The sequence below is a fragment of the Protopterus annectens genome, chromosome 2.part0 (genome assembly GCF_019279795.1).
Source record: "Protopterus annectens isolate FY-2018-M chromosome 2.part0, PAN1.0, whole genome shotgun sequence".
Lineage (NCBI taxonomy): Eukaryota > Metazoa > Chordata > Ceratodontiformes > Protopteridae > Protopterus > Protopterus annectens.
Genome location: NC_056728.1, coordinates 600050701 through 600066455, shown reverse-complemented (window position 1 = coordinate 600066455; position 15755 = coordinate 600050701). Strand labels below are relative to the sequence as shown.

Sequence of the window (15755 nt, the reverse complement as noted above, 5' to 3'; positions counted from 1 at the left end):
GAAGATGTTATATGTTTTGAGGAAATGGAATTAATACAAGGGTTATTTAGGGAAAGAGGTTACCCACTTAGACTAATTAAGAATGTTAGACGTGAAGTCCTGAGAAAACGGAAAATTCAGTATACACCATTACTGACACACAATTATGGAAATGTAGGCCAGACAACAACTATCCCCCCAAGGACTAATAGCAATATCCTAGATGGCATGAATGTACCCCGTTTGATTTTGACCTATTACAAAGGGATACATTGGATACAGAGAGGGATTAACGAAGCATGGAAAATGTTTTCCAAAATAAGTATTGATCGTTCCATTTTCCAACAACCGTTGAGGTTTGGATTTAGGAAAAACCACAATTTTAAAAAACTATTTGAGAGGAAAAAGCCCCCATGTGTATGTGGAACACAGCAAAAGGTGGGGACTTATAAATGTGGTAGATGTGGACAATGTACTTTCATATTGGGAGAAAAAATGCTTTGGTTGAGTAACATAGGCCTAAAACTGAAGAGTAAGGGTTATCACACCTGTCATACTATGGGGGTGGTTTATTTAGCCCTGTGTTTGACTTGTGGAAAATATTATGTCGGTAAAACCGAACGTAAGTTAAAACAGCGTGTATATGAACATATAAGAGACATAAATAAACAAAATGACAATAATGCCCTTTACAGGCATACTGAGGTGTGTGAAAAAGCCAATATTAAGTTCTGGGTCCTTGAAGAGGTAAAAAGAAGTGATAGGGGAGGTGATTGGGAGTCCCTACTAGAATACAGAGAATTGATTTGGCAACTCAGGCTTGATGCCTGTGGTTCCAATGGGATGAACGACCACCTCTCTATTAAACCTGCTCTTAAACTTTTGGCCAATAACCCCAAATTGAGTTAAAGAGTATTTGTGTGGGAACATGGACATTTAGGGAGGATGTTTCCGAGGGCCACTACTATTCTTTACTATTCTTTACTTAAATTTATAACTTATAATTATACTGTTACATTGTTACAGAGTTGATGAGGTATACTTAAATAATATACACAAAGGTTACCATATATATATATATAAATATAAAGTATGTATACATATACAAAGGTTGATTTGTGTATTTTTGGTGACAATTGAAGCACTTTTTATGTATTTAATTTATACAAGACAATATATGTAATACAGTTAATAGTTTTTTACTGTTTATATTTTTATACACATTTTTAGATAAGGATTTTTAACATTTGGCATATACATAAATGCTTGTATTTTGTACAATGTTATATATTTTTGATTTAGCATTTTGAATTGATTCTTTTTGAAATGTTTTAAAACGTTTGTCAAAAATTGTTTTATATTTAAAACTAATAATTAAGTTGTTATTCAATCTATTAATCAGCTGGCATTGTATTTAAGGCATGTTATCAGTTGACACAATGGATTCTGATGAAGTCTTGACGAGATAGATGAAAGCGCGCTCAATCCCAGTCGTGTTTGTTTATGTTGTTTACGTTGTTTATTAAAGTTACAGTTTATTTTAGTACAACGAGTGGCTGACACATTTGTGGTACGACATTTACAGTTTTTTGGTGTTCGAGGAGCTATTGGAGGGTACCCTTTATGGTATAAGCAAGCGGAGGTGGTTCTATTGGTTTCATCTTTTCTGGCGTGGAGGAGTGGAGGATTTGGTTATTCTAAAATAAAGCTTTTTCAGATATTCCATCCTCACAAAAATAGAGATCATGACAATAGTCACAGACGGCTTCATAGTACAGTGTTACAGTACTGCTTGACAAAATTTCACATAATTGGCCACACACTGAAAATTTATGTTTTCATGCTGGAATTATACAACCCCTATTTCCAGCCAAGCCAATGAAGGAATATATATATATATATATATATATATATATATATATATATATATATGTATATATATCATAGATTAGGAGTTCTTCTTTCCAGTTTTGATTCTAAAAATACTACATACTTTACAGGTTTGTAATAACTGCTCTGTCTGCAGTCATACTGGGTCAGTATATTATAGCACTTACTACAAGCTTCTATTGTGTAGTTCTAATACATGTGTTACATTTCAAGGTACTTTTCTAGCTTAGACACAAGTAAACGCTGATTGCAGTTCATATATTTTCAAGCAGTCTTTGTTCTTATTATCAATAGCTTCTGCAGCTGTGTATTTTCTCACAGCATAAGCGGAACTCCTTACATAAATCTCATAACATTAATACAAGTGATACATCTATTTATTATTTTCCTGACACAAGCAGAAATTATCTGCTTCTCTGTAAATTTCCAGAGCATAAGCAAAGATTATAACTGCGCATATTTCATGACAATACAAGATTGGAAAGCTTCTGCAGTTTGTACAGATTTATGCAGTATGAAATATAATAAATGTGTTAACCCTTTTCAAACCTTAAATGCACTAAGCATATTACTAATACATACACTAATACATATTTTTCTAACACATACTTATGCGAAAGTGCTGCTTCGGTGAACAGCACTTTTGCACAAGTATGCTCACCAAATTGGGATTTGGTGAAAGATGCAATTGAGCATCTGTACAGATCCCATATCTTCTTAGTCTTTTGGCTTTTCCCAATTAGGGCTCACCACAGAGGAACTCCAGTCCGCTACTGACTGGCACTTGATTTTTACAGTACCGAGTTGCCAGCCTGGCGCCCAACCTTCAAAGAAGGCACACCCATTCACACACACACACACACACACACACACACACACACACACACACACACACACACACACACACCTATCTCCATGTCTTTAAATGTCACTGGACCACGGGGAGGACATGCAGACTCCACACAGAAGGCGCTGCAGCCGAGAATCAAACTGGAGAACCTCTTGCTGTGAGGTGACAACGCTAACCGCTGCACCACTGCGGCCCCCTTAGCCTACTGTAATTTCCTATCACAATTTCAACTCTTGTGTGAGATGGAGAATGATCTATTTTATACCTTAAACTGCTGCCTGGCACTATAATACTATATGGTATGCTATTAAACTGGCAGCCTATAAACTACCTTATGTTACCTCTATGTCAAAAGCTTGCATATTTTTTTTTTACTTCCTCCTTTTTCCTTCCCTGAGGAATGTCATGAGGGTACAGAATGTTTTTGCTGAAGAGGGTTTCCAGATAAGTTTTCAATGTTTGCAGTTAGTAGCGGACAGCTAAAGTCTTAATATAAAGCTTCACTTCTCAAAAAAATGTTTGCGTTGCATATTCATATACTGAGTGTCTGTTTAACAACTATTAGTAGCAGATGGCTTCATTCCATATGACAAAAGTTGTACTTTAAACTATACTGTCAAAAACAGTGAAACCTAGTCCACACTGGAAACAGTCTCAAAAGAAAACAAATAATAAGAATAATAAAAACTCCCCTTCTTAGTCAGTCAGTCTCTCCCCCTCACATTCCAGATAGTCATTAGTTCCAAGACAAATGAGGCACATAAAAGCTATACACACAGGTAAAAAGAAATAGCTGCTAACTAGAAATGCCAGAAACAAAGCAGACAATGGAGTAACATTCTAACCAGTATAACAGCAGAAAATGCAAGTCTCATGCCTATTAATTAATAAAACAAATTCTGATATATTTTACAAATTATTTTCTCAGATTAAGCTTTTAAATATAATACAAAATTTAAACTTCACCTATTCCTTTATGAAGGAACTTACTGTAGTGCAATCTAATACAATAGAAAAAAATGATTGCCTACATGAATTACTCAGAATGGCTGTTTGAGTGGCTTTAGACTGTGGATATTGCATGCACACACCACCTATATAGTTTTGGCATACATAATACATGTAGTCAATCACAGCTCAGCAAACGCACGTCATTACTTATTACTAGTGTTGAAAAATATTTTTACACTGTACACTGCCATTAGACAGGCCTGAACATACATCCCAGTTACACTCATGACAGGGTAACAGATGCCCAATTCACATCTGTGCAACTAGTGCAAGTTTGGCTTAACCTGGCTTTGCTTTAAGTTGTATTCCCTGCACTTTTAGCTTTTAAGAAATTGTATAAAGCATTTTGTGATTTCACAATAAAGAAAAAGCATCCATTTGTAAACTATTAGTTGAAGATAAAATGCACATTACTTGAGTTTGAGTTTTGTGTCATGTGTCAAAGAGGTCAACGCCAGCTATAACAGAATGAAAATTATCTTGTGTTATAATTTGTAAGTAACTACTGAGTTCCTACTTAAGAGGGCTACCAAAATATTCTGGATTCTTGTGAAGAGTAAAATGATTTGAGAAATAAGGTGTCATCAACAGCACACTGCCTCTATGCTTATTGAAATATCATGTTACATTTGCATTGTCTGCATTGATCTATGAAGGTTTTCAGTAGTAATTCAGGCCCTGTTCTCCAAGGACTATGGAAACAGAAAAATCATGGCAATGAAAGTGAGGGCTCTAATTATTTTTTATTAATCTGCAAGAATTAGTGGTGGTAGAAAACGCAGCTTAATAAGAAACTCAGCAACTATGGTTGAATCATGGTACAGCTGACCAACTGACCCTGATCCCTAAAAAGGATTTAAAAAGGATATTCTAAATGAAGTCATCCACACTCTTCATGAAAGGATTTTGTTCCTTCTCCATCTTAACTAATATAACATATTTTCAGGTCACATAGCTTCCTGGTAATTTTAAACATTTCCTACAATCAAACCAATGCAAAAGAATGGGCTTGATCATTAGGGTTTTTCTATACAGCAAATCCATTTACACAAAGAGAAACTAAATGAGCTTTAATGATACATTCCTGAGTGAGTAATTAGTACAGCTGTCAAAAACACCAAAGAGGTAATTTTATCTACACTGTTTCACTAACACTGGCCTCATACTTCATACTTCAGTCCATACCTCTCAAATCTCCCCCCGATTTTTAGGGACATCTCTGATTCTGACTCAAATTTTAGCTCTGCTCCTCATAAACCCCTTAAAACTGTTGACTTCTGGAGAAAAGGTGATGAACTGCACTTAATAATTGCAATAATTAGAGCTATAGACTTCTTTTACTTCTCTTATCATGTCAATGTCTCAAGTTAATAGTACTAATATTTTAAAAATCGTCCTGATTGTCTCCGATTATTTCTGGATTTGTCCTTAATTCTGTTGAAATTCGTCATCGATTCATTGAAAGCTATGTTTCAGTCTGTCACAGTTTTCATTTTATTTGATTTTCTCTAAGTACACACCTTCACAGGACAGAATACCCGAGAAAAATCTAAAAGTACAGCCTATAACACACAACTGGGAACTCTGTAAACAAGGTAACCTTAAACAGTAGTGATAGGTAACCACATAAATTGCACAGCAATCACTGCTGCTAGAGCTACTGAAGGGATTGCACAGTGCCTGCTGCTAGAGCTACTGAAGGGATTGCACAGTGGCTGCTGCTAGAGCTACTGAATGGATTGCACAGTGGCTGCTGCTAGAGCTACTAAAATAACGGGACAGTGGCTGCTGCTAGAGCTACTGAAGGGATTGGACAGTGGCTGCTGCTAGAGCTACTGAAGGGATTGGACAGTGGCTGCTGCTAGAGCTACTGAAGGGATTGGACAGTGGCTGCTGCTTGAGCTACTGAAGGTATTGGACAGTGGCTGCTGCTAGAGCTACTGAAGGGATTGGACGTTGAAGGGATTGGACAGAGGCTGCTGCTAGAGCTACTGAAGTGACTGGACAGTGGCTGCTGCTAGAGCTACTGAAGGGATTGCACAGTGGCTGCTGCTAGAGCTACTGAAGGGATTGCACAGTGGCTGCTGCTAGAGCTACTGAAGGGATTGCACAGTGGCTGCTGCTAGAGCTACTGAAGGGATTGCACAGTGGCTGCTGCTAGAGCTACTGAAGGGATTACACAGTGGCTGCTGCTAGAGCTACTGAAGGGATTGCACAGTGGCTGCTGCTAGAGCTACTGAAGGGATTGCACAGTGGCTGCTGCTAGAGCTACTGAAGGGATTGAACAGTGGCTGCTGCTAGAGCTACTGAAGGGATTGGACAGTGGCTGTTACTAGAGCTACTGAAGGGATTGCACAGTGGCTGCTGCTAGAGCTACTGAAGGGATTGCACAGTGGCTGCTGCTAAAGCTACTGAAGGGATTGCACAGTGGCTGCTGCTAGACCTACTGAAGGGAATGGACAGTGGCTGCTGCTGGAGCTACTGAAGGGATTGGACAGTGGCTGCTGCTAGAGCTGCTGAAGGGATTGCACAGTGGCTGCTGCTAGAGCTACTGAAGGGATTGGACAGTGGCTGCTGCTAGAGCTACTGAAGGGATTGCACAGTGGCTGCTGCTAGAGCTACTGAAGGGATTGGACAGTGGCTGCTGCTAGAGCTACTGAAGGGATTGGACAGTGGCTCTGTTACTTGCACTACTTATTTACTTGAAAATATGCAAGGCTGTCACTCAGCGGTACTAGATGACTTGAAAGATAAATGGTGAAACCGTTAAAAACAAACCTGTAGTGTATTTAGTTGTACCCTTGATAGATCCATGGAAGTGTAAGAAGGTCACTACAACCTATTCGGAACAGCCCAAGCAAATCTTGTGCTGGTCTGAGCCCATGAGGTTAATTTGTAACACTTCACAAATATGTTTGCTCCCTGCCAAGTAGCTATGCCACAAAAATTCCAGGGAAAAATAATTTTTAAAAATATGCTTGAGTGGTAGATATTGTTCTCATAGAATGTGGTCTCACATCCACTTCCTGGGATTTACAATAGCTATTCTAACAAAACGCAACGCACTTGTCAACCTACTTGCATTAAGTCTGTTTAGAATATGAAATGCTTTGTCCTTCCTCAGAAAATGAGAAAATGATTTCCTAACTGGAACAGTTCTGTCTGACTGCCAACTGCGTTGTCATGCCATTGTCATTGGGCATCCATGACAATGCATTTGGCAGTCAAACAGAACTGGATCCCATATAAATAAATAAATAAATATATATATATATATATATATATATATATATATATATATATATATATATATACACACACACACATATGAATTCCAAAACTGTCTTAATTTGAATGATTATGCACAGTACAATGATTATTTCTAATGTTAAGAACATTGTTTTAACCATTGTACAGTACTCAACTGGATAATTCAGTAACAAAGTAATTTCTGCCTGACAAATATGGCAGCTTAACTCTGGTTACACTACACTCTGTGAACAATAGAAATTGTTTCCTTTTTACACTCTGAAATATCATTATGCTATTTTAAATGTAACACCGAACTGTAATAATTTTTGTGTAACGGATAGTAGACGGTTTCCTAAAATCAATTGCACAAATGATGTAGATAGAGTATATAAATGTGTAACAGGAAAATATTTCCATTTTTTTACCTTTCAGAAATGGAAATGCAATGGTTATTACAGGGAAATAAGAGGTGATTTCATTGTTTGTCTAAGGAATTGAAACACACCAATACATTGGAACCATTTTCTTGATTCCACAAGGGATATTTGCTATACAAGTAATTATGCAATAAATTAATATTCAAAAACGTGCACGTTGACTGACCACCCCAATCAGTGTGCCCACTATAAATCCAAAGTATACTAACGGAAATAAGTCTGACCGTACAACGGACTCACAGATCATACATAACTCTACAGACTTTTGCAGAACTTCTCACAGTATGCCCATAATGCTGTGCTACAGACTGTTACAGGACCACAGGAGATAAGATACATCTTCAGCAAGAGGTAAAGGATCTATACTTCTCCAAAGAAGTACTAAAATAGCTTTGCCCTCATGATCAAATCATACCAGCCTTGGGTAAATCCTGCACTACCCACAGCTAGATGTGGTTTAGTGCTAAATTAACTTATTATTGATATGCATATGTACAGGGATTTTAAATTCACTTTCAGTATCCCCCAATATTGTTATATGCCTCTCCAAGACTATACAGCTTCATGCCAGAAGTGACATATATTAGCTATGTTAAGTTTAACATAGCTTTTTTGTAGTGTTTTTAGCGAAACTAAAAAGTCCGGGCCGCCGGACCTTTTTCCAATAGTATACTCTATATTGATAACATGAGTTGGCATGGGCACCGCTGCACGCTTTTGGGGTCATGGTATAATAGGCGAGAAACTGTAAAATGCTAAATTCAACTTTTTTGCTTATTTTAAACTGTCAAAAAGCATTTAAGCTATCTTTATTTAAAAACACTCTTGCAGCTCTTGCTGTCTCGCTATGTTTAAATGGGTTGAACATGCGGGACAAAATGCAAAATAAGCGAGAGTTGCTTGCTTTTAAAGCTTAAATCTCGCTATTTTAAATTTGTCTAACTATATAATTTATTTTCTAAAAAGCGAGTTATACTAATGGAAAAAAAAAGTCCGACGGACCTTTTTCCTTTAGTATAAAGTCGATTACAATGAGCCGCAGCTGGCCAATCAGCGTGCGTGCGTTTCAGGGTCATGGTATAATAGTGTATTGCTGCCATTCTTAGCTTACTTGTCAGTTTTTAGACTGGCCATTTTGGTGGTGCCCAAACAATGCATAGCAGTTTTTTTTTCACATTTCATGGCAATCTTCTACATCTTGACTGGATGATATTTCTTTTTTAGGCTTTTGAAATGATACTATACCCCAGACATACATTAGCACATGAAAAAAAAATGCCACAGCACAAATCCTGTATATATATCAGGAGAACACAATAAAGGATATATTTTGAGACCTGCAGACTGAATGTAATTTAAAGGAAGAGTTTATATTTCTATAGGATCTTTTTGTTACAGCAAAATGTAATGCAGACTAAGCAAGCAAACATGCAAACTATGAAGTCAAACATTTAATAACGCATCCTGCCCTCATATGTCTCTTCTATAATGAGATCTTAATAACTACAAGCCAGGAAACACTGGCTGGTATGAAAAGTGAAAGTGAACTAAAGCAAACATGAAAGTTTCTATTAGCTATATAAAAAAAGGTTCCCTTTAACAAAGGAACAAATATTTAATTATGTTGACAATGCCTGGTTCCTTTCAGAAATATACTGAAAAAGGTACCTATTACGATACAAATCTTCTTGCTTCCTGAACGGAATATGTGTGCAAGAATTATGACAAACACAAAACTTTACAAAGATCATATGAAAGTACAGTGCTGTAAAAGCTTACAGTTATACTTCTATTTAGTTGCTTTACCCTAAAGATACCACAGAGATTGTAATTTACTTACGTGAGGTGTACTGCTGGCTGGTTCATCTTGTTGATGTCTCCCTCCCTATTATGTTTCTAATGGCTAGTACAGAACTGAATTTTTTATTTTGTCTTGCCATCCTCCCATTCTGGGAAGAACTGACAGCATTGATACTATGAATAAAATGGCACACTGCCCTTAGGTATCCTGACTTGCCTCTTCATAGTACTACACCATCAAGCAACTGGCACAATCCAGTGCCTACCTCCCATTGTGCCAGCTAAATCAGGCCTTTAGTTCTGAAGTGTCTATTGTTTCTTTATTAATTCACAAACTATTATTTTGTACAATCACATATGTTTTATTTAGTACTTTAACTATTGTTGGTCTAGGTCTTGGCTAAATATAGTTTAAGGACCAGTCCATGCATCTGTTTTGCACACAAACAAATTATTGTACCGTAGTACTACCCCAAACTCAGCAAATATGCAAAAGCAAAATTAGCCACCAATATACGAGCTGTTAAAAACAAAACAAAACTACAAAGTAACAAAATAACTTTAGGAAAATACAGATCCAGAATGTCAGTCCACTAAGTCAGATGATCCTACGGCCATTTTTGCAAGCAGCAATTGCCAAACAAGCTTGTCTGATTACATGTGTACTCAAAGGAAACCTAAGGCAGTGCTTCTGAAGTTCTATATATACCAGATCTAACTTCCCAGTTTTTCCTAATTACAAATTCCTCACTTTAACAACAAAGGACTCAGTAAGCTAAGTAAAGCCACCCAAAAGAGTTTCCATTTACACAGAATTGTGAGAAGTTTTTCTAAAACTTAGTAAGCTACATGAAGAAAAAAGCATTTGTGTGACTCTGCAACTAGTATTTTTAGCCAGTTGGTCAAACTGAACTTTCCACTGCATGGTCACTGGAATGCATCAGTCCAAAAGTTTATTATATTTAGTGTAGAGGGATATGTATTGACTTTGCCTGCTATGGAGGAAAACAAGTGGAGGATTTTTGAAAATGCAGTTTCTTTCTACAAAAACTCTTCTTTTGGTTATCCATGAATGAATTGCCCTAGAGCCATACTACAGATACATTTTTATACGAGGGCCACTGGGTTAATTTTATCAATAAATTATGAAATTAATCAGTGAATTAATCTTTAGTCATTATTCATTTAGAGTGAAGGGTGCTAACTTCCAAGATAAGTATTGGAAACTCAGTTTGTAATGCAAATGGTAAAAAATGACATAGCTACAGAGATTGCTATAACATGTTTATGAAAATTTAACTGCATTAACAGCTGCACCAATTATAAAAACAATTGTAAGTTGTTTAAAATATAAAAATAAAATAAATGTATTGTGTTTGCATTTAATGTTTTATATTTGAAAAAAATTTATAAAATGGTACATAATTGCATTTGTCACTGTTAAAAATGCATTAGAGGTACAACAAAAATTAATCATTGCCTCACAAATGTGTGCACTTTTGCATAGTTTAATCCTTGGAAGTTGATGAGTTAGGTCACATGATGACACCTTAATTGCACACTAGCTACTGAATCTTTCCCTTTGTGAAAAATTCAAATTTTGAATCAAGGCAACAGCCACAGGAAAATCTGTCTGGGATGCTGAATGTTAACTGAAGTAAGACAGTCAGTTAAGGGAGTTGCCACAATATTCCTACTGAAAAATACCCTTGGAGACAGAGCATAAGCTGCATTAGACTGCCTATTTAGACACTGAACCTTCTGCCAGAGGTAGTAATGGCGTAATTTAAATTTTAACCAGTGGCAGATAGTTAATAATTTGGATGTTAGCTTTTTTTCCCCAACAATATTTTTCTGTTAAAGTATTTTATTGGTTAGATCCGACCACAAACTAATCACCGTGGAAATCCACATCTCATCCACACCCCCCCGCAAAGGTAACCACCATGAAAAACTTCTCCAAAGCTGGCTTTGGGCTCCTAAAAAGAGAGGTGGCTAACTTCACGGCACCCATGTCAATGGAAAATGGATGCATGACTGCCGAATCATACACCAATGCACTGTACGAACACATACATAAATGCATGGAACTAGCCATACCCAACAGAACCAAGACGCTCTCTTCCAAAAAAAGAAAGCCAATCTGGTGGTCCCCTGCCATTAATAAACTCTACAACAGAAGGAAGAAACTGTTGCAGAAAAAGGTGAGGTCCCAAGACTGGAAGAACTCCCTTATTAGACTCAACAAAAAGGTGAGATCCCTCATCAAAACCGCTAAAGCCAGCTATGAAGGCAGAATTGTGGCAGACACTAAAAACAACCACAAAGCCTTCTATAGTTATATTAAGAATCTCCATGGCAATACCCAGGTTTGCTCTGAGTTACTGTACACTGGTACCTGCTGTACTGAGTCAACAGATATTGCCAACATACTGGCTGACATATTCAGTGCCAGCTTTACCCCTCTCTCCCCCCCTTAAGGACCAATCACAATACCGGAGGAATAACAGGCATCCAGCATTACTGCAGCACAGGTTAAAGCTGCATTGTCCAAGGCGAAGAATACAGCATCCATAGGACCCGACAATATCCTTGGATGTGTTCTATATGACCTTCAAAGTGAACTGGCACCACATCTGTGTAATCTGTTCAGTTACAACCTCACCTCAAGCTTTGTTCCTACCGAATGGCATACTGCTACAGTCATCCCTCTCCATAAAGGGGGAGCGACTACAGACCCTGGGGAATTATCACAGCATTAGCCTGAGAATCTGATTTGTAAGGCTATGGAGCTCATTATCATGGACCTAATTAACAAGGACATAGGGAATCTCCAAACTTTAGATCCCATGCAATTTGGTTTTGTAGAGGACTGTAGGTTAGTCAAAACTGATGAGGCATGAAGAATGCTATGGAGTATATATGTTTCAGTTGCAGTCTTATGTGCATGCTCTGATAAAACATATAAAGAAATCCTAGTTTATGACTGTGTTTTGAATGGCACATTGGAAGTGCTAATCAAATCTTCACCTATGGTCAGTTATTATACCCAATAGTTATAGTTTTGAATTTTGCTCTAGCTCAGTTCTAGTATTAATGATTCATATTTTTAAGTCACATTGGTATTTTGAAGGTGAAATATTTTAATTTTCTTTGGATTAAGTATTAGCTTAGATTGCCCTAGCCAGTTTTCAACTTTTTCAAAGGAATGCTATACATCATATTGGAGCTTTTCACTCAAGAGGTTGCAAATGTACCTATATATTAGATTCGATTTGCAGGGTGAAATGTTGTATATATATATATATATATCAAAGAGCAAAAGTCTTCATCTTGAACTCTGTGGCATGCTTAATGTTGTTTGCTGAGCAGTGGATGGCTCATCCACCCTGTGTTCACACAGTTCAATGGCTAAGGTAACTTTCAAACCAACTGGTTATACTTTGTGAGGCACAGTTTCTTGAATCTACATTAAACGTTTTGGATAAGTCTAAAATAGGTTTGCAGTTATTTTACCTTGATTTCATCTTTCATAGACACAGTTTATGAAGATTACCAATGCTGTTTTTGTGCTGTGAACATGATAGTTACTGGTTGGTAGTTTGCTATTTCAAGAGATTTCTCACCTTTATGCAAGGGAATAATGTAGAATTGTTTACAGAGTTTTGACTATAGCTCTCGAAGAGAGCAATTTATAAGTATAGAAACTGGGTAAGCAATGGCTTCTGTAACTATTATGAGATATTCTACTGGTAGGCTGTCAGCTGCAACAGTGGTGAGTTTAAGTTCTTGACTAAGTTTATTTTTTTATATAATGGCATTAGGAGTTTTTTTTATGATGGTAGTAGGAGTTTTTTTATAATGTAGGAGTTTTTTTATAATGATAGTAGGAGCTGCGGTAAGTGAAAAGGTAAATCACCTAATGATGGGCTGGGTGCACTGGGGTGGATGTGCAGGAAGGATATAACAGTGATGCCTTTGCTACTTCTATACTTTATGATGTCTTAAATGGAAGGACACATATTGGACATTAGATTTCCAGTATTCAGCAACTAATTAATTTTTAATTTTAAAATGCAATTACTTCATAAGTATGCTTGGGGTTTATGCAATAAAGAATTTTCAAAGTGGTCAATATGGTGGTTGGGCTGTGGTGCATTATGACTATATGACATTTCTGAGTCTGCATTTTTTAGCTGAACTTAAATTGCATGTACAATTACACCTGTGTTCATTTGGGATAAAACTACATAAACAACCAAGTGACTTAAATACTTTATTTAGTGCAAATGCTCAATATGAGCATATAATTGATCTTACTGTTTAATATTTTATGATGTTTTGAATTTCTTTTCTAGTTAATGCTTTGCTATGACCACTGTTTCATGATGACTGATATAAAGTGTACTGTTAATGCAAAAGTAAGTAATCGATATCTCATCTTTACATTTAGGTGTGTATGTTATATCCAAGGCTAAGTAAGCATCCTTACTGAAAACAACACCCCAAGGGCCCTTCAGACAGAGCAGACTGTAATTTGAAAATGGGTCAGGGGCTGTAATATAAGAAGATATTTTACAAGTTGTTTTTCTAGCTCTTATTTTGCACAATTAATAATTTGTTAGCGTATACAAAGATTATACTATTCAACTGAGAGCTTTAATTTTTTAAGACCTCATTATTTCTGCTAAAAAATATTTTACTAAATGATTTACTGTCATTTACAATAGGGTTTAATAAAAAGGGCACAATAGGAGATTGTTAATAATCTTAAAACAGTTTACTACAGATGCCGGCAGCAGTGTGAATGCTTGTGGGTTAGAAACCTGATGAGGTTCATTAAAGAAGTAATAAATCTCTTTACTGGTCATTAGAGCCACAAAAGCTGCAGCACAACTGGGCATTGCTAACTGAAGGGTCAATTTTGTTTAGGGGTGTTTGGTGAGTTTCTTTTCATTCTTTTTATTTTCCTCCCACCCAGCACATCTGCTCTTGTTTACTTTCTTGTCTTCTCTACTACAATTTATCTGCCTTCTTTATCCCCCATACTCAGTCTAGGAAATTTGAATCCTATAGACCATACATCTCTCTCTCACAATGTTATTTCATCCCTTATTTCATTTCCTACTTATCACCTATGTACTCACCCTCTATGAGAACCAAACACTCACGGGGCTGTCAGTACACAAAAGGCCACACTATTACTCTATCTGTACAACATTCCTCCTTAAGTCATGCTAATATTATAGAGTCATACTCAATGTCCTGCTCTCATTTCCAATGTACTAAAGGGTCCACTAGCTCTAGTTGACTTGTTACCACAAGCTCTTAAAAAAAACTTGAAAAACCTCTCTCAAGGTACAGTCCTAGTCTCACCCTCAGTGGGGATATCCACCCCAACCCAGGCCCTCCCACATCTAATAAAAACAACCCTACTACATGTAACCTAAACTATTCAACTCTAAACCATCTTTTCAAAAAATCAATAATAGAAATAAACTATGGGCCAAATGGCAGTCCACTAAACTCCCCATAGACCATGTTACATATCGACAAGCTAAGAATGATACCAAAAGATCCATCTTAAATGATAAAAAACAGTACTACTATAATCTACAAACAGCCTACCATAATAAACCTCAGAAATTCTGGGCTGGTCTGAATAATCTCCTTCGCCCTGGTAAAGCTACAACCCCTACCCCAGCTGCTACTTGTGACAAATCCCCTGAGGATGTCTCAAACAGTTTTAACCACTTCTTTACTGAAAATATTCAAATCCTAGCCAATCAATTACCCCCTAGCTTTCCAAACCTTGACAATGCCAGCCATCTAAACATACCCACTTTCAATTTCCAACCAGTACCCACTAGCTATATTCGCAAACTAATTAAAAAATTGAAGCCCACTACACTCTCCGCCGACCAACTCCCTGCTGATTACCTTCAAATATCAAGCTGATGCTATTGCCTATCCAGTCTCAATACTCATCAATCGGACCATAGCTGAAGCCAAAATTCCCACCATCTGGAAGATATCATATGTTATCCCACTACATAAAGGTGGTTCCTCTACCGAATTCTCTAACTACAGGCCAACTGCCATACTTTCTCCACTCGTAAAAGTCATGGAAAATGCATACAAAAACAACTTATGGATCACCTACTCCTGAATCACCTCCTAGCTGACACTCAACATGGTTTTCACCCACATCATAGTACTACCTCTGCCCTCCTAGCCTTTACCAATGCCATAAATACCAACCGTAACAATAACCACATTTCTTCAGCCCTCTTTTTGGATCTTTCTAAGGCCTTTGACATGGTGGATCATCAACTTATGATTCATACCCTGCAGTCTTATAGGCTCAACTGCAAAGCCCTTCAATGGTTTACCTCTTATCTCAGTGGGAGGCAACAGGCTGTTATCTGGCAGAATAAGCTCTCCATCCTACTACCCACCACCTTATGAGTCCCACAAGGCTCCATACTTGGACCCCTTCTCTTCTCCATCTTTATTAACAACCTTCACACTGTCAT

General features: G+C 37.1%; 1 protein-coding gene across 2 annotated transcripts in view; it reads right to left on the bottom strand.

The window, feature by feature from the left end:
* Nucleotides 1-15755, bottom strand: part of LOC122793164 (coronin-2A-like) — a 2539836-nt gene that overhangs the window by 326925 nt on the left and 2197156 nt on the right. The window lies entirely within an intron of this gene.